Source organism: Festucalex cinctus, chromosome 6 (assembly GCF_051991245.1).
Source record: "Festucalex cinctus isolate MCC-2025b chromosome 6, RoL_Fcin_1.0, whole genome shotgun sequence".
NCBI classification, from domain to species: domain Eukaryota; kingdom Metazoa; phylum Chordata; class Actinopteri; order Syngnathiformes; family Syngnathidae; genus Festucalex; species Festucalex cinctus.
In genome coordinates this window covers 3338003-3365470 of record NC_135416.1, presented here as the reverse complement: position 1 = coordinate 3365470, position 27468 = coordinate 3338003, and the positions used below count along the sequence as shown (strand labels likewise).

General features: G+C 38.9%; 1 long non-coding RNA gene across 2 annotated transcripts in view; it reads left to right on the top strand.

The window, feature by feature from the left end:
- The window catches only part of LOC144020138 (uncharacterized), a 137086-nt gene that overhangs the window by 86149 nt on the left and 23469 nt on the right, over positions 1 to 27468 (top strand). For both annotated transcript variants that reach the window (XR_013283810.1, XR_013283809.1), the window contains exons 4-5: positions 9881 to 10052; positions 13548 to 13660. This is a non-coding gene — a long non-coding RNA (uncharacterized LOC144020138). The remainder of the gene's footprint in view (positions 1 to 9880; positions 10053 to 13547; positions 13661 to 27468) is intronic.

The following is a 27468-nucleotide window of genomic DNA, read 5'->3' as shown; positions in this document are numbered from 1 at the left end:
TTGACCAGATAAAGAGATTAAAGATTCCTGACATCACATAGCTTCTTACCAGTTGAAACTAGTTGCTGTTACATGCTGATTGCATCAGACCCCAAACAAAGCACAGTCATGACCCAAACATAACCCTTGCATGACCTAAACATAACTCTTGGCCCCAAACAAAACACAGTCATGACAGTAACTCCCTGTTTGTCATACAGTAAAATTATCATGGTCTTGATTGTCCCAATGAATGGTTTATGGGCCACTATTAGTAAACTAGCAACTTGTAGCAGTCCGTGAGTATATTTCATCAGCATTTTTTTTTTTTTTTTTTTTATCAAGTTCTCTATCAGACAGCCTCTTTTAATCCTGACAGTAATCCATCAGGATCTCACATAAAGCATCAGTGTGAATATTCATGTGAATTACTTATTCCATAATAGGAGATAGGACGGGTCAACACTAGTTCACGAGACACCGTCAAGGCAAAGGTTTAACGTTATCTCCGTATGTTAATGAAGGCAAAATCCTCTGGAAAATATTGACAAAAAGTCAAGTAACATTCACATCTAATAAAAAGCATATTCAGTATATACAGTTGGGCTTTAAAGAACCAAACGTACATTTTCTAAACAAAGACCAATAAACCTTACAGACAATTTAATTCTTCAACTTGTTGATAATTTAGTTTCAACAAAGGGCCCGCTGCAGTCTTCAGCAATTGTAATATATTGACTTAATTTGAAAACCTAAAAGACAGTATGGTCTTTAACTTCATGAATGTGTATTTTGTAAATAAAGACAAAACGTGTGTTTCTTTAAAGTGGAGCATTTTAGTGTTCAATGAAACCATTGCACATTTTTTGTACACACTAGAGTCATCAATGGTTGTTTTTTCCTGAAAAACTTGCATGATGAATTAGTTTTGTTGTTGTTGTTGCTATTTTGGCATCGCACGCACACCGACAAAGTAGGAAAGCATCTTGAGAGCTGAAAGGTTTGAGGAGGTTTTATGTGCGTAATAAGCGCCGGCTAATGACGAGCCAGCTAATGTTGATGACCAAGGAGAGCGGAGGGGGATAACATCTGGCTCTTTAACTGTTTGTGCGCGCTGGCTCTTTAAATATCAAGCCAATTACTGTTACGAGCTCGACTATGATTTACTGTTATATCCTGCCATTGGTGATGAACCATTACGAGTGCGTACTTAGCCAAATTAACGTTTGGAAAAAAAAAAAGTCTGCATTTCAGACATTTGAGCATTCATTCCATAGGCTTGAGATCCAGCTACAGGTTCGTGTACTGGTATACTTCATCGATTACTACAAGAACCATTTCAGCATACGATGAGAGGTACAGGTTACTAATGAGGCTAAATTGTGCTGTGTTATTAACACTAAAAGTGACATGAATTGAAGTTATTATTATGCTACATGCATCACTTGATTATATTAGGAGTAGTAGTAGTGGCTCCGGACTTCCTGGGTGGAGTTTGCATGTTCTCCCTGTGCCCTCGTGGGTCTTCTCCGGGTACTCCGGTCTCCTCCCACATTCCAAAGACATGCATGGCAGGTTAATTGGATGCTCCAAATTGTCCCTAGGTGTGCTTGTGTGCGTGGATGGTTGTGAGTCTCTGTGTGCCCTGCGATTGGCTGGCAACCAGTCCAGGGTGTCCCCCGCCTACTGCCCAGAGCCAGCTGGGATAGGCTCCAGCACCCCCCGTGACCCTTGTGAGGAATTAAGCGGTTAAGAAAATGGATGGACGGATGGATGGATGGATGGATGGATGGATAGTAGTAGTGCACAATTGCTAGTGCAGTTATCACTCACTAGTAGTAACTACAGTTGAATAATTAATTAATGCAAATCAACATCAAAATGTAGTTTTTAAATTTAAAATTGAAAAGTTAGCAATTTATTTTTGCCAATGAGCTTTACATTTTGTATGTATACATTTTACATATATATATATATATATATATATATATATATATATATATACACATATATGTAGCACTAGTGGTGGGGAAAAAAACAGTACTAGTAAGATCACCCATCTACTAGCGCACTGAATAAAATCTTAAATGGCATTTTTTCATGATTAACTGTTGGCATATAATAATGTAAAATATGCGCTATTATTGCATTGAACTAACAGGAAGTTACTATTGTGCATCTCGAACACAATACTGTTGTCTGCATCTAAAAACATCGGTCGAATATGCCGTTTCAACTTAAAAGTGAATAAAACATGTTGTAGCCACAGACACGTCTTTCAATCCAGATATATCTTGCCAGACAAAATCAAGAGACACACAGAACAGGGCGACATAAAAGACACACACAAAAAAAGTCAACAAAAGCAGCGTTGTGTTGTTGACATCCAGCAAAAGCGGACTTCCAGCAAGCTTCATCGAGTGCCGGGCGAGGCTGTCGAGACCAGAATACAAACGCGAAGACCGGGACCGTCGTGTAGCGTTGGCGCCGCGCGCACGCCAGCAACAACACATTTGTCAGCGGGCTGCGCGCGCTCTCCCGAGGCTGATGTTGTCGGGGAAGGTCTGAAGATGGGACAAATAATCAATCACGGCCGCACAACAGCCGCAGGAGAAGCACAATCGGCCCAGAAATCTTCCCGACGTGTCAAAGTGGCCCCATTTTTAGCTGGGGAAAAACTTTCCATGTTAAAAGTAAGACTGTTCATACGAAGTAGCATAGCGGAGATTTTTGAACCTTTGAGGTCCAGAATGATCTTTTTCTTCCAGATGTATCTTAGTGAGCCAAGGAAGCAGCATATCATGCACTATTTTCACTTTTGTTTTAATTTACTGTTCAATAGTTCGATCACATGGCATCAAGCATAACACCCATGTTTGTATGTAAATTTCTGTTTTTTTTCTTGAGGCTAGTGAGGAGTAGAAGGAAGCAGCATATCATGCACTATCTTCACTTTTGTTTTAATTTACTGTTTAATAGTTCGATCACATGGCATCAAGCATAACACCCATGTTTGTATGTAAATTTCTGTTTTTTTTCTTGAGGCTAGTGAGGAGTAGAAGGAAGCAGCATATCATGCACTATCTTCACTTTTGTTTTAATTTACTGTTTAATAGTTCGATCACATGGCATCACGCATAACATCCATGTTTGTATGCAAATTTCTGCTGTTTTTTTTTTCTTGAGGCTAGTGACGAATGAAGGAAGCAGCATATCATGCACTATCTTCACTTTTGTTTTAATTTACTGTTTAATAGTTCGATCACATGGCATCAAGCATAACACCCATGTTTGTATGTAAATTTCTTTTTTTTCTTGAGGCTAGTGAGGAGTAGAAGGAAGCAGCATATCATGCACTATCTTCACTTTTGTTTTAATTTACTGTTTAATAGTTCGATCACATGGCATCAAGCATAACACCCATGTTTGTATGTAAATTTCTTTTTTTTCTTGAGGCTAGTGAGGAGTAGAAGGAAGCAGCATATCATGCACTATCTTCACTTTTGTTTTAATTTACTGTTTAATAGTTCGATCACATGGCATCACGCATAACATCCATGTTTGTATGCAAATTTCTGCTGTTTTTTTTTTCTTGAGGCTAGTGACGAATGGCAGGAATCAGCATATCATGTACTATCTTGACTGAAGGATGTTTTTTAAAATTCTATTCCTTAGTTCAATCACATCACACCAGCACAAACGCCTCATTTTTCTGCATGTTTACTCATGTGATGTTTTTCTTTTTTTGAGTTTAGTGAAGTAAGAAAGCAGCATATCATGCATATTCTTCGTAATAAAGGCGTATTTCTTTGACAGAGTTTTCTCACGTGACTTTGCAACCACATTCGTAAGCATATTTGCGCTAGAGAGGATTAGCAACAAGTAGCAGAACATGCGCTGTCTTTGACAAAGGACAAAAAAAAAATATCATTTCCATCTTTTCCCTTCCAACAGCAAGGTAAACATGACGGGAAGAAAAAAAAAAAAAAAAAAAAAGTATTTCCACTCATGTATATTTTGTCCCGTTTTTCGTGTTCAGTGAAATCTAACAGCATGTAATGTACGGCCTTCACCATTACAGCATATTTACATGACACTAACATTAAACTAAGATTGGCCAATTTTTATGCATTTCTGTCCATTTTGGCCTTTGCAGCATGTCATGCACTGTCAATAATAATCACTCCTACACTACTGGTTTTGAAAGGATGTTGTAGGTATGAGAATACAATTTGTAGAAATTGTGTCCTTTTTTTTCTACCAGAGTAAAAACTAAATTAATTTGCCACAAAATTTGTGTATATCATGCTCTGTCTTTACAAAATAATTTTAATCCCCATAACACATGACCTATATGTTCATAGATTTGTGTACATTTTCATCTCATTTCTCCACATTTCTTGCACTTGACGCATAGTAGCAAGCAGCATATCATGCACTGTCTTGACAATAGAATCTCATTTTCGTTCCATTATTTGCTCACATGACGCCAGCGCATCACCACATGTGTATTTCCACAGATTTGTGCAAATGTTTTTCCCTCCAAACTCCTGAGTTCTGCAAGGAAGCAAAACAGCATATCATGCACTCTTCTGAATGGAAAATGTTACTATATCGATTTTTAAAGTCTGTCATTGGTGGTTGATGTGAGCATCCAAAGGCTTTTGGCGTTCGCCGGGTCCCGGCGGAAATGCTGCCGGTGATGTTGCCGGTTACGATCTCCCAAGTCTTTTGTGTATCCACAAAGCAGCCTCGCGAGCGGCGAAGCGCGTCGCATTTGTGAAGCCTCTCTTTCACTATTTTCATTTGCTCTTTGCCAGGATGCAGCCGGACGAATCAAATTACTAGCCCCAAAAAAAGCCGCGCTCGCCAGGTCGGACGAATCCCATCAAATAAATAATTTAGGGAAGGAAAAAACAGGCTATGAAAAGAAACACGGTGTAAAGAGGTTAGTGTTGCGCGCAGATACCTTTTACACAAACAAATAAATTGAATTCCTTGTATGTGCGTATCTGTCTATGCTCAGCCGGGAGATGAAGAAGATAGATTTCCCTGTGCTGTAAAAGGTTCAGTTGGACAAATACAACTGAATGACTCCAAAAGTGATTTATTTTTGCTGAAAAGTTTCAATGTGATGTATATCTGTGAAGAGAAAAAAAAAAAGAATATAAAAGCTTAAAATATTTGTCAGGTTCCGGATGGTTGGGTTTTGCTGTCCTGAGTTCTCCCCGCGTCTCGTTATTGTTAATTTTGTCCACGCGCGTGTCTTCCTTTCCCAGTATGTGTAACCAATCAGTGCCCTCACGCTTCTCTATATTTTCTCCCTTTCTGATTAGATTTTTGCTCTCGATGCCAGATTTCTCATTTGCAGTGCCTGACTTTTTGATTGATTTTGGCACAAACCTGGTGGGTGGGCGGGCTTTGTGTGAATAGTGTCCTCATTACTCATTACTCAAGTAATGAAAGACTTTATACTGGTCTAGATTTTAAACAGGCAGTTGTGGAATAGATTTTAAAATGATGTTACTGGACAATAAATCACTTTGGGTCCTGAATACATTTAAAGAATGTCCATGGAATCTCAACCCAGTTAACATTCTAATTAAGACCAAAGCAAACATGGTGAATCAGCTGTTATCTGTTAAGCTGTCAAAAAGTGTAAATGCTTTATAATCTACAATAAATAACTATGCTTTTCAACCCTCATATTTCTGTTTAAGTCTTTTAGTACATTTAAATATTTTTTTTTTCCAAAATCTTGTTCTTGCGCTGTATGTTTTTAACTCATTCACTCGCAGCCATTTTCACAGAAGCAATCCCGTTCGCTCCCGGCTGTTTTACTGGATTGTTCCTGATTTTGCAAGGCCCACAGAATATTGTATTCTATTGCTATAAGGGCATGGAACCTATCAAAAGAAAGATTAAAGTCTCTTCTTTCATGGCCCTGGTTGATCTCCTTTGCTCTGCTGCCACCTGCTGGCCGTTTGTGTAATAACTGCCATTTCTGCAACAGTTCTTTGCAGTTGAGAGGCTGCATCAAAGCATAAAAAAAAATAAATAAAAAAAAGTATAAATACGTCTTTGGGACACTTAGAACATAAAAAAAAATGTATTTACACGTTATTGGAAGCAAATGAGTTATTTTTTTTAAATTTCTCTACTTGGCTTTTAGCAGCGTGATGCCGGACGTTCTACTGCCGTCAATCTTCTAAATTAAAAGTATCCATCATATATGTTGTCATTGCTTTCGTGGTTATGCTAGTAACAGGTTCGAAACACAACAGTCACAGCCTCGTAACGTTTCCTCTGTACTTTACATTTCTTCCTTCTTTTCCATGTCCTTTCATTCTTCCCCTCATCCTTTTATTCATCTCTCAAATTGTTGCTGCACCTTTTCTTTGTTTTGGAGTAGACAGCTGGTAATATGAAAATACACACACACACACACACACACACATACACACACATTTGCATTAGGTGAAGGTACATCCATCTGCGTTAAGGCTCATTATGCATAATGACAAATCCTTCCAAACATTTTAATTGTGGCTTTTATGCTAATTTATGACTCATTACTTTTATTCACAGACTCCATTAGAGTCGTTTGCCGTGATTACTTTCTTTTTTTTTTTCTTTACCTTTTTTTTTTTTTTCCCCCTGCAAGCCCTTTCAGCTCTCAATTTGTGTCAAAAAAAAAAAAAGAAAAAACGTTTTAGTGCTCTAAAGGGCCAGCTTTCATCTCCAATGGATTAAGGAGCTTTTAGGACAATTTAGAGGGGAGAGTTTAAAAGTGTAATCATCAAACATCAAAGTATCAAAAACAAAGAAAGCCATTCAGTGATCATGCACGTTTTGTGACAGGAAGTTTTAATCTTTTGGCAGGATGCAAGATCTGTGACATGTGGACAATTTTCATCATTTTTGACAACGGGAACATCAAGGAGCTTATGTCAACCATGCATGGGAAATCAACAGAGTAAATGGTGACAAATGCTCGTAAAATAGTAATCGTAAAATTGAGAACGCTCCCGTGCCCTTCGGGGGGGGGGAAGCGATATGGAATCATCTTGTAGTATAAAAAATAAAAAAATAAAAAAAAGGGGGCGGGAGTCGATTCAATGAAATGTAAATTACCTTTGACACTTAGGTAAAGCTGTACGTCAGTTAATGAAATGTCCAAATTGTCGTTGGCGATGATGAAAACATTTACGTTGATTCCTTCAACATTGTTTTTTGTGTTTGTGTAAACACTTTTTTGAGGCTAATGGAAGAAATTGTTTTTGATGTTTCTCAAAACAAGTACGTTAGTGTTGTTGAAGATTTGCAGCTGTCTTTGAGGTTTACAAAAACACAATATGAAGATTCAGAAATTGTGTTTAATACACATACATTAGATTGAATGAAGCCAAAAATTGTCTTTTTTTTTTTTTTTTTTTTTTTTTTTTTTTTTTTACTTTAAGGTAATTGAAATTGTAAATTGTCTATAATATTAACACATTTGTTGTATCCACCTGCCCTATCTTTGCTGTTGCATATGTGTTTATACTATTTTTTTGTTTGTTTTCTCTGCTGCCTGCAGGCAGGTTGCAAATAATAATAATAATAATAATAATAATAATAATGTTAATAAAAATGTTAATAATAATAATAATAAATTAATAATAATGTTAACAATAATAATAATAGTAATAATAATAATAACAATAATAACGATAATAATGTCAATAATAATAACAATAATAATGTTAATAATGTTAATACTACTACTACTAATAATAATAATAATGATAATAATAATGATAATAATAATAATTATTATTATAATAATAATAATAATAATTTAATAATGTTAATAATAATAATAATCATAATAATAATGTTCATTAAAATTACACAATTGACATAGACATCTTTCAATTGCCTTGGATTGTGGCCGAAGACATTTCTAAATGTATTCATTTTTTTACATTTGTTTACAAAAACATATACTTAAGGGAAATTGAAGATCAAATTGTGCCTGCTGTTTCTGAAAGCCGCACACACATGAAAGGTACCCCATGTTGTATAAAATGGAAGTGCAATCTCCTGGTTTATATTGTTGTTAATTGAGACGATTTTCTGACAAATAAAACGCCAATTTCCTGTTCATAAATAAGATTGCGTTTTGTTTGTTTGCAATCCAGCAACAACTAAACGTCAGTGGAAGTTTGTTGCCCTCCAAAACAAGACTTACACATGTACCTTTTTTCTCCTGGGTGTATATTGAGCATCTTTCCGGCGTGTATCGCGTCAGCTAACAAACGGCTGATGACACAATTTGAGAAAACATTTTCGCTTGCCTGGAACTGATATGCAACGTGATGAATGAATGATTTCTCGGAGGGTTCGGTTTTCAGTTTCCTTCGCACTTCAGTGTTTGGACTTCTTATTATAATGTCAAACACACACGGATGTTGAATATCCTCATTTCCGAGCAATAAATCACAAAAGATAGAACGTGTTATGGAAAAGAAATATACATTGTGGCAGATAAAGGAGCTTCAAGTTTGCCACTCTCAGGTTATGTCAATGTAAACATAAAACTCATATATTTAAAGTATGTATTTAAAACTACATACCCTCTGCTAGCCTAATGCTAACATACAATGAGAAACACCATAGGTACAATCGCTATCAATTTAGATCTATCTTACAATATTGTTATCCTTTAAGCAATGATATCTGAACACAAATGGTGAACAACACATGTAGACAGATAATATTCACCGGCATATTTTCTTTATCCTCTGCAAAGAATGACTAGAATCTTTCAGTACTGAATACTGACATGTAGTCACGTCGAATGAATTGTTGCGTCTTACCAAAATGTTTATGTCCTCATTAGCCAGTAAGAGTACACGAGTGTCGCCATCATGAGCATGGATGCATGTTTTTGCCTGCCAGGATCTGGTTGTTGTAGGACCAACTCGTATTGTGAGCTGTAATTTATATCACAGAAATAAATTTGCTGGACATAATTACAGGATGTCACCCAGCTCTTAAACCCGATGGTCATGCAACGGCCCGCAAATGGCCAATTAAATAGTCTTGCAAAAACGGGCCCCCACGCCTCGCGCAAGCCGAGCAGTGCAATTTGCCCTATTCAATATGCAAAGAAAAATGCAGATGGGAAGAAGCATCATTTGATATAATGGCAGGCTATAATAATGCTAATGCCTTTTTTGCCCACTTTTAATCAAAGTAAAATGTTGAATTTCCAAGAAAAGGGGGATAAAAAAAGTGAGGTAGTGCCGCAAAGTGGACTTTTTACAGCCGCAATTACACAGCATGCGTTCCCTATGGCTGGAAATGGCCGTATTTAATTTTTATGCGTATGTCTGTCAAGCAGGGGCCATATTTTTCAACCAGATTGACATGTATTCAGGTAACATGAAAGGTAGGATAGAGTGGCCAAACGTCCTCTTTTGGCCAGACATGCCCACTTCTTTTTTTTTTTTCCTTCCATTCTGTCCAGGCATCAATTGTGTTGAATTTAACTGACGCTTTACGTGACAAGTTGTTGATAGTTTTCCATCAGTTCAACTTCCCAGTGGTGTTTGTTGATCACATTTTAAAGGCCCAGTCTGCCGATTTCACTCAGGAAAATGCACTTTTTAAATACAGGATTTAAACAAACAAACTACTTCTCAATTTACAGATCTGGGCTTCTCTTAATTTCTGGTGGTGATTTTGTCCTAAACCCGCAAATACATGCATATACCCTTCGGAAACTATCAAACTGCAGGTTGGGGAGTTAGACAAGGCAAGTCGCAAACGACGCGGCAGATGCTGAATCACTGTCTCGTTTGCCCGCATGACTGCCTCATTTTTCAAACATTTTTTTTTTTTTCCCCACTTCCAGCGAGTTCCCTGCCGAGTCGTCCTGGCGTCAACCTCATCACGTTAGCCAAAGGTTATCCGTCTCCCTCATCCCGCCGAGCCCGGAGTGATACCTGACAAACGGCAGCTTCGTCGAAAGCTATAGCGGAGGCCCCGCGGAGGCCCCGCGGATGCCGCGGACCTTTTCCCCGCCGGTGAGAAAATCAATACTGTCAAAAAACAAACAAAAAAAAGACATGATTGTTTAGGCGGACTGACAGCCGCGCCGCTCGCTGAGCAACGGCACTGCGGTTGTTACACGTGTGGGGGGTATTGAACACGTGACCTCCCGTCGAAGCCTGCTCAACCGCACGCTGTCACCCGCCGCGAGACGCCGACAAATAACGGTTAGTTTCGTTCCGCAGGAAAGAGCAGCGACGGGAGATGTTATGTTATTCACTTTCCTTGCACTTTTTTTTTTATTTTTTTTTATTTTTTTAACGTTCGGAATCATTCTTGCTCTGCTATGACAGGTAACAAGTTCAAGTATCAAGTTTTGATTTTGTTAGTTAAAAATCTTTAAATTGGTTAACGAGTGATCGCCTAACTTTTTCGCAAAGCGTCTTCTTTCAAGCTTAAAAAATGGACTGCTTACTTTCTTCTTGTTAGTCACTTTTAATTCGAAGTCATAAATAAATATTGATCATTACAATTTAAAGTATTACCGCTAAAGTTGCTGCACGAACAAACAAGCAGCAAACTAACAAACTTCCGGTTTATCTGTGACCTCCTTTTGAGATTAAAAACGCTCGTGTTATTATCATTAACACATTCACTGCCACAGACGGCTATAGACGTCAAAGATTATTTTTTACTGGGCTGGCAGTGAATTGAGTTGTTTTACCTAAAATGAACCAATAAATGTTGATCACATTTAAAGGTCTTACAGCCGAAGTTTGTGTTAGGTCAAAACAAAACTTTTAATTAAAAAAGAAAGAAAGAAATTAGGCTTTTTGTTGTTTTTACAAACCCAAAACATTCTTCACAAGAGGCTGATAAACATTCAATGTCAATTTTTCATTAAAAATGGGTGTAAAATCCTGGGGGGAAAAAAAACAGGAAAAATTCAAAATGTGAAAATGATTGAGGAACAAAAATGAAAATAATTCCGTGAACATGCAAATCTGCGAGTGCCTAACAGCGCATATGCCGAAGTCGTCTGGAGTTATAAATTGTCATATCACCATTCACCACTAGATGGCAGACATGTCTAATTTGCACTACACTGGGTCATGTACTGCACATTTTACAACATGAGTAGGCCTAATAATTTTTTGGCGGCTTTGCAATGATATGCAGGGCAAAAATACTACCTCAATTGCAAAATGAGTTCTTGCACGTCACGTTGACTTCGCAGCAGTTTTGTGCCGTCCTTGAATGATAACGTTTATGTAAGCGAGCCCTTTGCACTGGGGGGGGGGGGGAATCCAGTATGTGCTTATTTTGTTTGTGTCAAATCCTTTGTTGTTGGGTCGGGATAGTGAATCTTTTATACATGCATTGAAAAATGCATGTATAAAAGCATGAATCTGAAACGTAACCTTCCAGTTCCCTTGATGTCTTCTTTCAAACCATCTTGTATCTTCCTATTAGACACACTTTTAATGAAAATAAAACTCCTGAATTGAACCTGCCTACCTTTATGTGAAAAAAAACAAAAACGTTACTTCTAATGAGACCTTTTCAAAAGAGTGATGTTCATTCTCGCTCGCCGTCATCCTGCTTGTCCTACGCTGTCACTTCCACTTTTCCGCACTGTCACAATCCTTCTTGTTCAACATTCCGACATCATTACATCTGTCCTATTATCCTTGCGCGAGCTAATCAGCCACTGGAAACCTTCACGTTTCTCTGACACGTTTCCATTGCATATGGCGGCCGAGCGGATTGATAATTTCATCACGTGTCGGTACCAAAACCCTCCTCCCGTCCTCTCCCGAATGGCGGAGCAAAGATGTCAACTTCACAGCACCGAGAGCTGGCAGACGTCAGCTCGAGAGCGAGCCAGAGCGGCCACATGCTTAAGGCATCCCGATCCGCTCAAGGCTGTACAGCGACCAAACAATCCCTGGCGATGCACCCCCGGGCCTGAGCAGACGCTCCCCCGGCGAATTTCCTCCAGCCACATTCAACATGCATGCCTGTCTGCAGACATGCCAAGGACTTTCGGAATTCCGCGGACGCTTGTCTGTAACCTTCAAAAAACACCTGACAGGAGGTCCCTGGAAAGCTCATTTGCGCTACCAGTAAACTACGAGTCAAGTAGCCGGAAGATACAATGTATGCGAATTTAATCTTAAAAGAAGATGTCAAACGATCCGCCATGATAGCTTGAAAGTTAGCCATTTCCTGGGTAGCAAGGGATTTCAGCCTGTAATAAGTAATATTAATTACTTTTGTTTCGTTACAATTGAGTCAATTACTATGAAAACATATGTTTTTAATCTTGAAGGAAGATGGTAGGTACTTCGGCAGCTTAGCTCGCTAATTAGCTGCTTGGTGTTTAGTAGACTAACTTCACGTATCATACTTTAATTGTAATATTTAGGCTTTCTCTGTGTGTCTGTTATGGCAAAAAATGATGTTACTAATATGAAAAGAAGACAAACTCCTCTGGCAGGTTACTAATCTTAAAGGAAGACGTCAGGCAATCTGGCACGTTAGCTTGCTAGTTAGCTTGGTTATCAGACAGGATTCCTTAAAGACTTTCAAATTGGGGAGGGGGCATCTTTCAATCTTTTTCAGTTAAATGTCTTTTTTTTTTTTTTTAGATAGTATGTGCCTCTAATAATAGGAGATGTGTACTTTTACAGGAAAGAAAAGACTGGTCCAGCAGTTAGCTTGCTTGTTAGCTACTCGCTGTTTAGCTTAACAATTTGCTTAGCCCCTTCAGACCCGCATTTATTTCTGCTGGGGATTTTTTTTTTTTTTAACTTAGTTTGACTCTTTCTCCACATAAGAACATGGGAAAACATTTTTGGGGTTATCGCATGCTTTCATTTGTTATGGTCGCCAGGATAATATGGCTGTAACGTATTGTAAACTTAACCAGCTTTAGCTACCAAGCTAACATTTTGAACATCAACTTTCGATTGTGATTGGTTAGCTAGGATCCAATTATGAACCAGAAGTGTTGACATCATCCAAATTATTATTATTAAATTATTATTATTGGTTTAGACACACAAATATGTCACGTCCACTGCAATCATCTATGTGAAGGGGTTAGAAGACTTGTAGCTGTAATGGACAAAAAATATTGCTTTCTTTTCTCACTCTAGTGAGTCTAATAATAGGAAGATGCTTGGTAATGTGTGGTTTTACTTTTGAAGTAAGACTGATAAGTGTAGCATGCTAGTTGACAACGTACTAGTTAGCAGGGAGACTTAAACTAAAAGACTTTGAACATATTTATTGCTTTCCTTTGATAAAAAAAAGTAAGCCTAATAATAGAAAACTGTAAGGTGATGTGGCTTTTCACACTTAAAATAAGACATCAACTCCTCTGGCAGTTAGCTTCCTAGTTTAGCAAGCTCTGTAGTTTTTAGTGTCAAGCGTTTCAACAGGAATAAACACCATTTCTTTTTTCTTTAAAAAAAAATGTAATACTTCTGAGGTCCAAGGTGATGTGTGTTTTTAATCTTCTGCAGGAAAAATGTCAGGCGAAGTGGCAGCAGCTGGCCGCTTGTTTCAAAATGACAGCGCTCGGAATGATAAGGGTCGCGACTGGGACGACCCCGCCCTGCGGTGGAGGCATAAGGAGGTGGGAGATACTCGGAATACGATCGCAGATTGTAAAATGGGGTGGAGTGGTTTGACGTCCTGTCTTGGAGAAGGTCACAAGTGGCTTGAAATTGGATGCGTCCAGCAAGAACCTTCCCTTTTGTTGTTGACTGATGGTGATTTTAGCGACAGTATTAGAACAGGGATGGATTGTTAAATTAGACAAGAATTCAAAACTATCGTATGTAACTTCACACATGGATTTTGTGCCACTAAACATTTACAGGTGAACATAATTTGAGTTTCACTAATGCCTGGATCAGACGAGAAGCCCTGCAATGCCAAAATGAAAAGTTTTCATGGATCAAACGTGAGTTTTCACAACAGACCAGAGACCAGGAAGATGTGCAGAATGTACTGAAACGCTGAACAGATAACCGGTAGATGTTGAAATATCACTCGAAAGCCCAACGTCTTGAACTTTTTGTGACTAATTTAGTAGCCTGAAACATGGTGAAGTAAAACCACCACAAGAGTCTTCATTCACCATTTGTCAAATCCTTGCAGAAATGTGACCAGACTCGTCCTGGCGCTGACAGTCATGGCTGACAAATTCACAGAGCGCTTCCCCGGCATCTGTGACTTCCTCTTTGGGAGGCAAATTTGTCACGGTTGATTGCCTCGGTAGAACCATTTAGCAGCCATCAGTATCCAACCCTCCCCTATACACGAAAATCCATTTCCGGACCCCGTCCCGACACATCTTCGAAAATTGCAACGGCTCCCCAGGAGAGGCTACGGGGAAGGCGGGTCACGTATGACCTTTTTCTTCTTCCAGAGAGCTTCATGACGTTTTGTATGTTTGTCACTGCGCACGCATCGCAGCGGGAGGTGTTATGTGAGAGAGTGAGAGCTACTCCTACAAACCTTGTAATCCTAAATCCTTCAGAAGGGAAAAAAATAGTCTTTTAAAAGCGACAGCTGCTGTCTGCTTAATAAAAAAAAAAGAAAAAGAAAAAAAGAATATGGTACGGAAAAATCACGGTGGCACGTATAAGAAAGTGTGACGGCGCTAAGAGGAAAAACAAAGGCGGGAATGGGCTTTGGGAGTCGAGAGACGGAAGCGGCGTGATAGCGACAGCCGTTGATTGTTTTCGCCGCTGAAAAGAATGACAAGAGCTGACACAGAAATGTCATCCCGGATTTTAAACTGGCGGCAATCTTGAAGCGACAGTCTGACGACTTCAGTTCCGCGAGGAAGCCTTGGGAGACAATTATATAAAAAGGTCTAACCCGAAACCTGAATTTGCCAAAAGTAAAATAGCAATAGTTCTGTGACAGAAGAAATACCGAAGAAGAAGCAACATGCACGTATAACGCACGCTGGGAATTTACTAGAACCGGTGATCGGATAATGTCTTTGTGAAGCAGCATTTGGCTCATTCCCATGCTCTACGTTGCAAGTGACTAGGCAATTATATATTTATGGTCAAGTGGCACATTATTGTTGCATCATACTGGCCAAACTGAGTGGCACACCTTGAAAATCGAGTACAAAGAAAATGAGTTGACACTCTAGCTAGCCTAATTAGCATTGTTCGCTACAGATAGTATCTCGACTACGAGAGTAGCATAATGTTAGCCTTTTGGTGAATGCGCTAACCACAGCATAGCATTATTTTACAGCTAAGATATCTTGAAACACGTGACGCCATGCTGTGTTGATTTTTGATGGATTCATCTGACTATGCAGAAGACCACGTAGTTTTATCCTCGGTTTTGGCTAGTCTGCTTTTTGTGTTATAGTTTTAGTGTTTCAGACTTTATAATACTGAAAAACCAGAGTGGCTTAACAGTAACATAAAAATAAAGTGGTGGCAAAGCAAGATTTTGTAGCTAGCTTCGTTAGCTTAGCTCACCACGGATTGTAGCTAAACCTTAGTAGCAAAACGTTAGCCTTGTGGTGATTGAGCTAACAACAGTGTAGCATTATTTTACGTTACCTTGGAACAAACAAAGCTGCGCCTGTTTATATGTGATGAATCCTAACAATTTATTAAACCTATGTATTTGGCCACTCTGCAATTTAGGGGTGTGGCTTATCAATTTCAAACAGTATGACTGACCAAATGAGTGGCGTCCCTTGACGGGAATGTCAAGTTGACCTACATTTTTATTTTTTAAGTTAAGTTAGATGAACTCGTTAGCTTAGCTTAGCTTAGCTTATCTTAGCTTAGCTTACTACTGACATAGGTTACCTTGGAACAGACAAAGCTGTGCCTAGTTTGTGGATATGGTGGATTTGTGATGGTAGATGTGGCTGGTGCCAAACTCTCTCCCGGCCTCTTTTTTTTTTTTTTTTTTTTTTTTACGTCACTATGCAGCGCTTCCAACCTCATCCTTATCAATGAGATGCAGCTTCAGTCAACACTGCGTATAATTCTGTGGCAATCCGCGTTGGGGCTGCGGCGGCGATAAGCGGATGTTTGTGGCGGCGCTCGAGCTAACTTTGTGGATTCACCTCGCTGGAGGACGGCAAACACGATACGTCTCGGCAAGTCGCCTTCTCGAAAGCGTTTATAAAGCGCATAAATTAAACACTCACTTATCCTCGCGTCTCATTTGCATCCGACGTCGTAAATACCGCCCGTCTACCGTTACCTGCCGCGTTTTGGGGGCCAGGTGGAGACGCTAATGTGCCATTAAAACTTCAGCGGGCTCCCAAGCGGTGATTTCCATTCTGATTGAGAGGCTGATGAGACTCTTTAAGATGCAGCAGCCCCCATCATTTTCTGTTCAAAGTGATTGACGACGCGAGCGTTCAAGCTAATATTTGTGGGATGAATGATCGAGGCGGAGTGAACCCCGCTCAACATTTTGTTTATGTCGGTATTTTGCTCATTTTTCTTCATGAACAATGGCCACTCAAACGGCAGCGATGGTGGGATAGTGCAGTGGTTGGTTGAACAATTCTGAATTCAATCAAAACTTTCTGCGGAAAAAAAAAACATGCGGTTGAAGCCTCTATTCACAAATTAATTTTTGTCAGGCATACGCTGAAAAACTCAACCGGGTTTTTTTGTGTGTGTGTTCTTTCTAGAAAGTTCTAAAATGCTGAAAGGTGTCGCCAAAGTTCTGGCTAAAAAGAAAGTAGAAATTGGTGTCAAGGAAGTACAACATGTTGAAGTCTTGACTGACTGACAGTCTAAAATCTTATATCGGGGAAGATCTACTAAAAGTTGTGAACGACTTTGCTACTTGTTTGTTCAAAATCAAATCATCTGTATGGTTAATGTAAAATGAGTTTGAAATTATATTACTGTTTTTATTATCATAATCCATGATATATTTATAGGTTACTCTATTAAATCATCTCATCAGTTATTTATGTAAATGCCAAAGAGCAACGACAACCAACAACAACAACAAAATGAATAAAATGGGGCTTCAAAATCATGACAAATCACATCAGTGTCTCCATTCTCCAACACTCAATACGCTGAAACCAAGCCCTGTTCAAATGTCAATCAAATAACATTTACTTTGACTACTATCTGAAAAATGGATGCGGCTTTTTCTAGCAACATTCTTACGCCTACACGTCCCTCCATGTTGGAGGCAGAATTCAATTCTCTGCCTGCCAGAAGACGCTGACCTACCTGACAATCAACCTTTTCCCTCTCAGTCTGCAGAAGGATGATTTATTTTTATTGATTTATTTTTTAACTTTTAAAGTTAGCAATATGTATTAGTGCAACATAAGGTTAGCCACTTAAGTCAAGGCTATCCATAAATATAACAAATATTTTGTGACTTTGTCAGATTTATACATCTACCTGTTTTCACCGACTGATAAAAGTAGAAATTTTGTTATCATTCAGTGCATTAATGTTTTTCCTACTAAATGCAGTACAGGCAGCACAGCTTCTACTTAGGTTTTATATGCTACACTCACTTATTGCCAATTTTAATGTCATGCTTAACAGGTGAACTTATTTTTCACTTCAATTTATTTTTCAACAGAGACTAAAAGTCAATTAGTTGTCAGTGTTATTTTACACTTCAGTGTTTTGTTTTGTCAGAACTAAACAAAAGGTTTAAAATTATCTGCCATGTAGTTATTTTTATATGTATCAAAAGTACGACTAGTTGTATTGGCTACTTGGTATTTTTTGTTATGGAATTGTTTAATTGTGTCATGGTTTGGGTTGATTTTTTGTTACTTTTGTCATGGCTCAGGTTTGATTTTGTCCTCATTCTTCTTTGGGTTCTTGTCGTGAGCTGTATTTTGTCATGTTGTTCTTGTGGGTTTCCCCTGTCTCGTCAAACCTGAGTATGTCCACCTGTGTTTGCCTTCCCCTCCTAATGTGTCAACCAATCAGCAACCTCTGCCACTTGTGTCTTGCCCAGCTGTGTCTCGTGTCAATTAGTGTGTGTGTGTGTGTGTGTGTGTGTGTGTGTGTGTGTGTGTGTGTGTGTGTGTGGTGTGTGTGTGTGTGTGTGTGTGTGTGTGTGTGTGTGTGTGTGTGTGTGTGTGTGTGTGTGTGTGTGTGTGTGTGTGTGTGTGTGTGTGTGTGTGTGTGTGTGTGTATTTAATCTCTTGTCTCCCCTCTGTCTGTGTCGATTCATTGTCATTTTCCCCATGTCATGCTGCCGGTTTTGTTCCTCGCCTTGTTCCCACCCTTTCGGATTTTGTTGTTTTTGTTTCTTAGTTTGTAGCTCATTTTTTCCTCTTTGTTTTTGTTTATGAAACTTCTTTTTAACCTCGTTCTTTGCCTCCTCGCCCTGCTTCCCTGCGTTTGGGTCCAACGCCACACCTCGTTCGTGACATATTTAAATTGAGTTGACTTAGTAGGTTTCCCTCTGTAGTGGTATTCCAATTGCTATGCACGTTAGATTGTATGCCAGACAAAAAGGGACGCATGGAAATATGACGTGTCGATCACAATGAGGATTGCGTTATTTGTTGTCATTTTGAAGGTTGTCACTGCCGTGTGTTTGTAAAATAAAGCGGCGGACGAAGGTCAGTAGTCGTTCTTTCACGTCACGTCACGTATGATTGATGCACTTTCTGCCTTTCCTCCGACGTCGCCCTCCATCAAGAGTGACAATTTTATTTCGTTTTCACCCGAAGCCCGCCTCTCAATCAGTTTTCCCATCGGAATTAATTGTATTTGTCCAGTTCACAACCATCCAAACTGGTAGCTAAAGAAGAAGGAGAAAGAAAGAGAGAACAGTTGTGTTGAAATGCATTCCACTTTGGATTAATGGCATTTGCATTTATTTGAATAGAGAAAGTAGATTTCTGCTACGTTTTGAGTTACAAGTGTGGACACAAAAGGAATTATACTTGTATGTCAAGCCACCACTGGCAGAGATTCACGACATTTCCATTCAGTTCCATTTGTATTATTGCCAGTATTATTCATGCCGCTCTATTATTCCTCCACATCCATTATGCATTATTTAATTTGAGACTTTTTTGCGCTAGATTGCTTGCAGGACATCGAGCTCTATTGTGTAAAAAGCCGGCGGTGTGTGTGCTTGTGTGAGAGAAATGATTCCAAATGAAACATTGCACATTCAAAAAGGCAGCTCCGCACTCGGGGGGCAGGAACACGGCCCGGCTCGGCCCGGCCGGCCTCGCGCCCAAACCACACAGTCATGTAAATGGAGTCTGCTCTGAGGTCGCCCGCTATTTCGGGAGCAGACAGGCTGACTCCGAAGGAAATGACAGACTAACGCTCGGGAGACGGACGCTCGCTTTTTCAGGCGTCTGCGCGGCTCTCCATGTGTGTACGGAGCGGAGAAAAAAAAAAAAAACTGAGTGGAGAGTTTACTAGGAGTTCAAATCAAAAACAATGTCACAGGCTCCCCAATATTTTTATTTATTCAGTTACTAGGTAATGCAGAATGGAGGATCTGTATCTGTGTTTTTTTGTTTTTGTTTTTTTAAATCATTGCTGCAGCACCCACGTGAGCCATTTTGTCCATTAAAGTCATTACTTAAATCAATTAACAACAGAATGCAAAGCTCTTAATGCAAAGCTCTTTTGAACCACCACATTAATTAAACAGCCTGCAAGGTCACAAAGAGTACGCGTTTAACAGCAATCTTCATGAATGTGGAGGATGTCTGCTGCATTTCCATATATATATATTTAGTTTGTGTAGTGGGACTATGAAACAGACTATGGAAAAAAAACAATCAACAAAGAGCGGAAGTTACGTCTTTTGGGAACTTCCTACGTAGGGCTGCTGGATTATGGAGAAAATGGTAATCACTATTAATTTGGTAATAACTGAAATCACGATTCGGACAATTGTTTGTTTTTGGTACAAAAGAATGTAAAAATTTTTTTTAAAAGAAATACATTTATTTGAACCACTACTTGTACAAGTTCCTTTTGGACCAAACAAGATTTCTTCAATTCGTCATGTTAAAATAATAATAATAATAATAATAATAATAATAAAAGGTACAAATATATCAATTTAAACAACTCAAAATTAGTATTAACTCATTCACTCTCAACCATTTTCACAGAAGCAATCCCGTTCGCTCCCGGCTGTTTTACTGGATTTTGACTGATTTTGCAAGGCTCACAGAATATTGTGTCCTATTGCTATATTGCTATAATCACCTTTCAAAAGAAAGATTAAAGTCTCTTCTTTCATCAAGAAACAAAGTATATTTCTATCTGTTTACATTTTGCAGCAATTAGCATTATAATATAGCTAAGTTTAATCAGTTTTCACAAATCTATTTAGAATTGTGAGTATTTAAGCTTTTTTTTTCAACATGGCCCTGGTTGAGCTCTTATACTCTGCCGCCACCAGCTGGCTGTTCTGCAACAGTTCTTTGCTGTTGAGAGGCTGCATCAAAGCCTTCTGTATGCATTAAAAAAAAAAAAAAAAAAAAACATATAAATATGTCTTTGGGACACTTAAAACATAAAAAACAAGTTATTGGGAGCAAATGAGTTTATATTTTATTTTTGATTACGATTATGCCAGTTTTATAATTGTGGAGTGTGATAACTGAAATTGTAATTGAATTTCGATCATTTCTACGTATTTTGACCTAGTGTAGGCAAATAAAGATTGCCGACATTGTGTAATCACATTCTTACCGATGAGATGTGCATGTAGCGCTTCTCCCAGCGGTATTTTCGCCGTAGACGCAAGAAATAATGCGAAAAACGCCACGGAGAAATCAAATGTGTTCAAGTTAGGCGGCAACGTAAGATGGCCGCCAAAGAGTGACGTTGAATACGTCACAGCAAATAAATAAATGTGAATGCACAGTTTGTTTTGAACCGGGCCACAAACAGCGTTCAGTTGCAGCTTTTCGAGACCTACTTTCTGTCTTTCGAGAAAGTGGGTGTGGCTTGCCAGGCTACTTGAAACAACAGCAACACGTGTCATGCCGACATCAAGGGTTTTGTGCAAAAATGTCTTCCCTCCCTAAGCCATTTTAAGTCTCTGCTCCGTGTATTTTTAACTTCTTCTCATCATTGTTATAGCGACCGTAATGTATTGTTCTTTCTTGGCTTTTCTTCTTTTTATGTTAGTTTGCTCGTCACTGTAAACGAGGGCCACTGCAGTGGGCCACAAGTAAAAAAAAAAAAAAAAAAAAACACTGATTGAAAGGCACGAGGTGTCTGGAGTGTCTTGTGTTGGGTTACAATCGAATCTATCTCAGCTTCCTCCAGCAAAATGTGCTGACTTAACCATAAGTGGCATTCAAGTGAACTCTTTATTGACGATTCTCTCGGGATGACAGCCGTCAAAAACAACTCGGGACATCAAACTTCGCTTTGGCTCTGAAGGTGTTTTGAAGTCGGCGGGAAAAAAACAAACACGCGCGCACACTTGGTGAGTTGAAATCTCTCGAGTTAGAATTCCTCTGACGCTCCGCTCGCGTAAACGCTGACACTTCAACCTGCGGGGGGAAAAAAATGGAAGCTGATAAAAGTGCATGCGATTCCGGGGGATGGTGTTATAGATAGAATTATTTGCATAAAAAATAAAAAAAATAAAAATGTTTTGCAATTTAAATAACTTTTGTGTTTACATTCGCAGTCCCGTCTTTTAAGTGTGCAATTCTGCAATTCATTGTGGCTGTGACAGTCGTTTTGCAACATTGACATCTAAACTATTTGTTTTTCCAAAAGAGACCATAAATAATCCCAACACAATAAATTAGTCCTAATTAATGAGCTTGTTTAGTTTCGCTTTACGAGAATCTCATGAGAATTTAGCTAGGTCATATCCAGGAAAAAAAAACGCCAAAATATTTCCATTTGTCATGACTAGGGTCATGCAAGGGTCAAGTACTGGCATGACTAGGGTCATGCAAGGGTTATTCTTACTGTGTACTGTTATAATTGGGGTCATGCAAGGGTTATACTTAAACTGTCATGACTGGGGTCATGCAAGGGTTATGCTTACTGTTATGACTCGGGTTATGTTTGAGTCACGACCGTGAGGTCAAGTGTCTGTTTTGAACTGATGTAATCAGCATCTAGTTTCAACTGGTAAGACGCTATGTGATGTCAGAAGCTATGTGATGTCAGGAACCTTTATCGGCATGTAACTATGTGATGTCAGGAATAGTCTTTGTACTTAGTTGTACATTGTATTTCATAAACCCCAAATTACTTTAGTTTTTGCTTGTCATGTTGTTTCTGTAAAAAGAAAAAAAAATCTGTTTAAATTCACATAATGGGCTTCACTGTTGCTAAAACAAAATATGTTTTCATTAAAGTAATATAAAGACTGAATGTCAATGTAAAAAAAAAAAAGAAGAAAAGACTGCAATCTATCTGTTTTCATGCATCACAATATGTTCGCCGAGTACTAAGGATCGTCATAATAACATTTTCTTGACTGACAACAAGGAAAATAAACAAATTATTGCAATAACTTGTAATTAATGTCTCGAAGAAGAATATTTTGAACTCCTGATTCCATGCCACTGTTGTACGGCACAGGACTTCATCTTCGGACCACAAACTAGTTGAGAATGAACCCAACAACAGCGCCTCTGCTGGCTGCAGCAAGTAGTACATCCCGTTTTGACCCCATTAATTCAAGGCTCAATTTATCATCACTCTATCGCACATGATTCAATTAATTAGTACGCCTACCACTTATAAGTAGACCTAATGATCTTTTTTTTTTTTTTTTTTTAACAAGCAGTACGTAAAATGAGTACCACATCTTGGTCCAGTGCTCTTTAAGCCAGCGGCCACCCGACCATAAAAAATGGGCCTTTTTACACCGTCTCCTCTGCGGATTACTGCAGACGAAAGAATTATGCACGATCATGAAACTAGTGTGATGGCGTATGCGAGGAGTCCACCACCCCCTTCTCTCGCTCGCCGTGTAAGCTGGAGTTATGGAAATGAACGCACGAACATGGGGCAGAATTAACAGTCGGAGGCCTGCGTGCTAATCATGTCAGCCATTCACCGTAACTTTTTGTCTTTGAAGATTTAAGGGTCAGTGATTAGTTTTTATGCGGATGTGAACCGGATGAAGACGATAAAACAGTGTAAACACAACATTTACTAAAGGCCTTAATGGCTAGCAATCAAAGAAAGAAAGAAAGAAAGAAAGAGAAAGAAAGAAAGAAAGAGATCTGCTAGCTAATTAATTAGCATCTACAGTAATGTTGCGGTGCTTGAACACTTTAAGCAACATATTGAAGACAAATGTTACAGCAACAATGTGTTGGGGAGCTGAGGGGGCTCAAATGACTTTGTACAACGTTATTGAGCTAATTTTAGCTAGCAGGCATCTCCACTAGTTTACTCGTTGACTATTTGTTGAAGCATCATTTGTAAGTGGCTTTTAAAACACTATTAGATGTGATGTGATGTAGATAGAATGATGTATGTGTTTGTTTACCTTGAATGGTCACCACTAGCGGGCTAAAGCTAATAGCGATTGCTAACTGTTTAGCATAGGCTACTTTTGTTAGTTTTATTTTTCTCACAATACCTCATGTACAGAAGATAAATAATTAGTAGTTATATTCACTCATTTCAACTCATGTACATATAATAATGTATGCGCGAGCTCAATGGTAGTTAGTATTTGTTTTCCTTTGAATGGTCATCACTAGCGTGCTAATGCTAATGACGTTCGCTAACTGTTTAGCATAAGCTATTTTTGTTGGGTTTTTTTCTAATAATACTTCATGTACAGAAGATAAATAATTAGTAGTTATCTCATGTAGATATGTAGATATAATAACGTAAGTGTGAACTAAATGGTAGTTAGTGTTTGTTTACCTTGAATGGTCATCACTTGCGTGCTAATGCTAATGACGTCTAGCATAGGCTACTTTTGATTGATTTTTGTTTTGTTTTTCTAATAATACCTCATGTACAGAAGATAAATAATTAGTAGTATCCACTCATTTCAACTCATGTAGATATAATAATGTAGCTATGTGTGAACTAAATGGTAGCTCATGTTTGTTTACGGAGCGCGCTAATACTCATTGTGATTGCTAACCCTTCAGCATAGCCTAATTGTGTTGGTGTTTAATAATGCATATGTACAGAAGATAATAAATAATGACAAGTTATATCCACTCAAATCAGCTCATTTGGCAGCTCTGCGTTTTGCCATTCCCAGTTTTGTGTTTCTGTGTTTTGCGCAAAATGTGTTGTGTAGTAGCAGCTTGGCAGCCCTAATATATATGCACACCCTGTTATAATACTAACTTCCACTTTCAGACAGGATGATACAAGAAATGCGTGTATAGTAGTAGAACAAAGAATAAGAAGCAAGTAGGATTTGTTTTTCAGTCTCCAAAACCAATGTTGAAGTAGCTGCCAAAACTAAGTTTTTTTTAAGACTTGCACTTGTAAATCCAAAGACGAATGAAGCTATAGTAGAATTTGTTTTCAGTCATCACAGGCACCTCTTTTAAATGTGCTGCATAAGAAGTCTTTGGCTCCGCCTCCCCTGTTGACATTTCCATCTGGAGTCCTGCCATAACCACCAATGGGCTTGTATATTAACCTTAAAATATGTTTTCTATTTCCTCCCATCAATTAAAGTGTCAACTTGTATTTTTTATGAGCAAGTAGACAATTGCTTGCTTGGCCTGGCGTCTTCCCCAGCCTCAATAGAGGCATTAAAACAGCCATTTTTTTTTCCTTTTTCTTTTTTTCTTTTTTTTACAACATCTCTTCCTCTTTTTAACTAACAGCCAACGACGACGCTTGTCACGTATTCAACAAAGCTGTAAAGTCTTGCCATCCTCTCGGCCCGCAGTTCTCTGTGAAGCGGCGCGTTAAACGACGCCGGCGGGAATTATAATCCTGCCGGTTTGTCAGCGCCGGCCGGCCCTCGCCGCCTACAGTGTGTACATTATCGGCAGAGGGCGAACACGGAACGCGGTTAAACGGAACACGGCGAAAGTCGCCCCGTGAACGACTTGGACGGACGCCTCGCAGGATGCGGTCGGCTGCTGGAATGGCCGGCGTCCGCCAAAGGAAAACATCAACCCCCACAATTACGCTGCTAATTTGAGGCATGTAGCTGAAAGATGTATTTATATACACGACACACGCTCGCCGCCCGCAACATTAGCGAGCTAGCACCATCCAGTGACATCTGACATGAAAGCTCGCTTTACAAAGAGAATAATATCTTGCTCAGTTTTGATTGGTTAATGTCGGAAAGGCATTTAAAATTCTTTTAGATTTTGACGGAAATACTAATAAAGGTGGAAGAACTGACCTCCTTTCACAGGCTAAATTACGATACGCTCCTTGAAATAGTACTTTGATAGTATTTCTATTAGCTGCACCATTTCAAATGTGGATGTTTTTTTTTTTTAATCCATTCAGATTTCACGTGTTGCTATGCCAGTCTAACTCGTTTCACGTCATCCTAGCTAGCAAAATACGAATATACCCACCTTAGTTTAGCGCTAGCTAGCTGGTACGACACAAGAGAATGGAGTCATAATTAGGTACAAAAACAATTCCCTGGGTTCTGCCGTTGGCCAGTGTACGGCGAGGCATACGGGAGGTTAAAGTAAATTATTTAAACTAATAAGTAAACCTTCCCGCAGGCGTTAGCGCGTTAGTGATTTAGATATGTTTACGTAAAATATGAGCCTTGGGGAAGCACTTTGGACAACATTTGACGTGCTATAAACAGTAAGTGTGCTCCATTTACCTTTGTGATCAAACTGGATTTTTTTTTTAATGTTAAAGGAATAACGAACGCAGATTTTGGGTGCGAGTCTGAGCACTAGTATTTACTGCAATTGTGACTTGTTAGCACAAATGTTTAAATTATTACGTACATATTTTCAAAAGTAGTTTTAACAATACTTTATTTATTGTTCTTAACATATGATAATGTGTTGCGGCTCGTGACAATAGGATGGGAATGGGTAGACATCGTATCAGAATGTACATCAAATTTTCAAGAACCCATACTTGAAACTGAACAGGAAGTCATCCATTTTCATTTTAGTCAGCCATTTTGTGTAGCTCGCACTTTGATGAAAAAGGAGTTTGAGTTGAAATTGAGTGGAAACGTCCATCATATTAGGATATACGCAAAATTCTCAAAGACAAATGACCAAAACCGAACAGGAAGTCAGCCATTTTGGTTTGAAGCAGCCATTTTGAGTAAAACCCTTGCACTTTAGCAAACTGAGGAATTTGTCCAAATTTAGTTTATAGTCTTTTGACTAAAATTAAAGTTTTAGTCATAATTTCGTCATCTGATTGTATTTTAGTTTGAATCCAATTTTAGTCGACTTAATTTTCACCTAAATTAAAAAAAAGTGCATAATTGCTTGCGATTCATCTTACAGCTGCACAATGAATGTAAACATGTTTGAACATTAAATAAAGTGCAGTAATCGCTGAACAGTTTCTGAGTGGCTCTTTTCTTCAACCCGCGTTTCATTCCACTGTTTATTTTCATTTTCGTTTTAGTCATTGACGAAATTGTCAGTCAATTTTAGTTATCGTTATAGTCTCAATGAACGGCTTCTATTTTAGTTTTTGTTTAATTTTCGTCTGAGAAACATTTTCGTGACGCAAATTGTGACGAAATTATCGCTGGTCCAAAGGAGCCCTAATTGGGTAAATAAAGATCGCTGCTGATCCCAGATTAGATTTTTCACTTTAGTTGACATTGCAAGACTTTATTTCTTTTTGAATAAGATTTAAAAAAAAAAGAAAATTCAGGTGTATGCATGCGCTTATAATGCTCCATGCGAGCTTGTTTCGTAGTCTTGAATGCTGCGGGCAGAGCGAGCGTTGACAGAGGGTGCAACCTTTGTCTGGTGAATTTGGATTTGGGCAGGGGGGCGACGCAGCAGGCATTAGCTGCTCCTGAGGTGGCTCTGACCTCAGCCTGGCACTTTTGTTTTCCTTTTCCTAACAGCAGTCGGGAGGGAATTGAGCCTTCTAACCCGCCTTGTCACATATCAAACGTGATGTCAGCAAGCTGCTTTCATTTGTTGGCAGGAACGGGCCTCGCTTTGCCCGACACGGCCACTGCGGGATGTTGGCAGCGCACATTTGGTCACGATTTGCACCAATAATGTACATTTTTTTAATTATTAGTCGTAATTTTTGTTTGTTTGTTTGTTTGTACACTGGAGATGCAAAAGCTGAACATATTGTATAGTTTTATGTGTCGCGTCTGTCAAGATGCAAAGTCGGCACTTTCTCGCCTCTCGTGTTTTCCATCTAAAACTGAGTGAAGTAACGCAATTCAGACCCCCTCCGTTCTTCCGAGGCGCTGTGCGGGGGGAAAGTAATGTTTAGAGTGAAATTCCATCTGTTTATTTAGTTT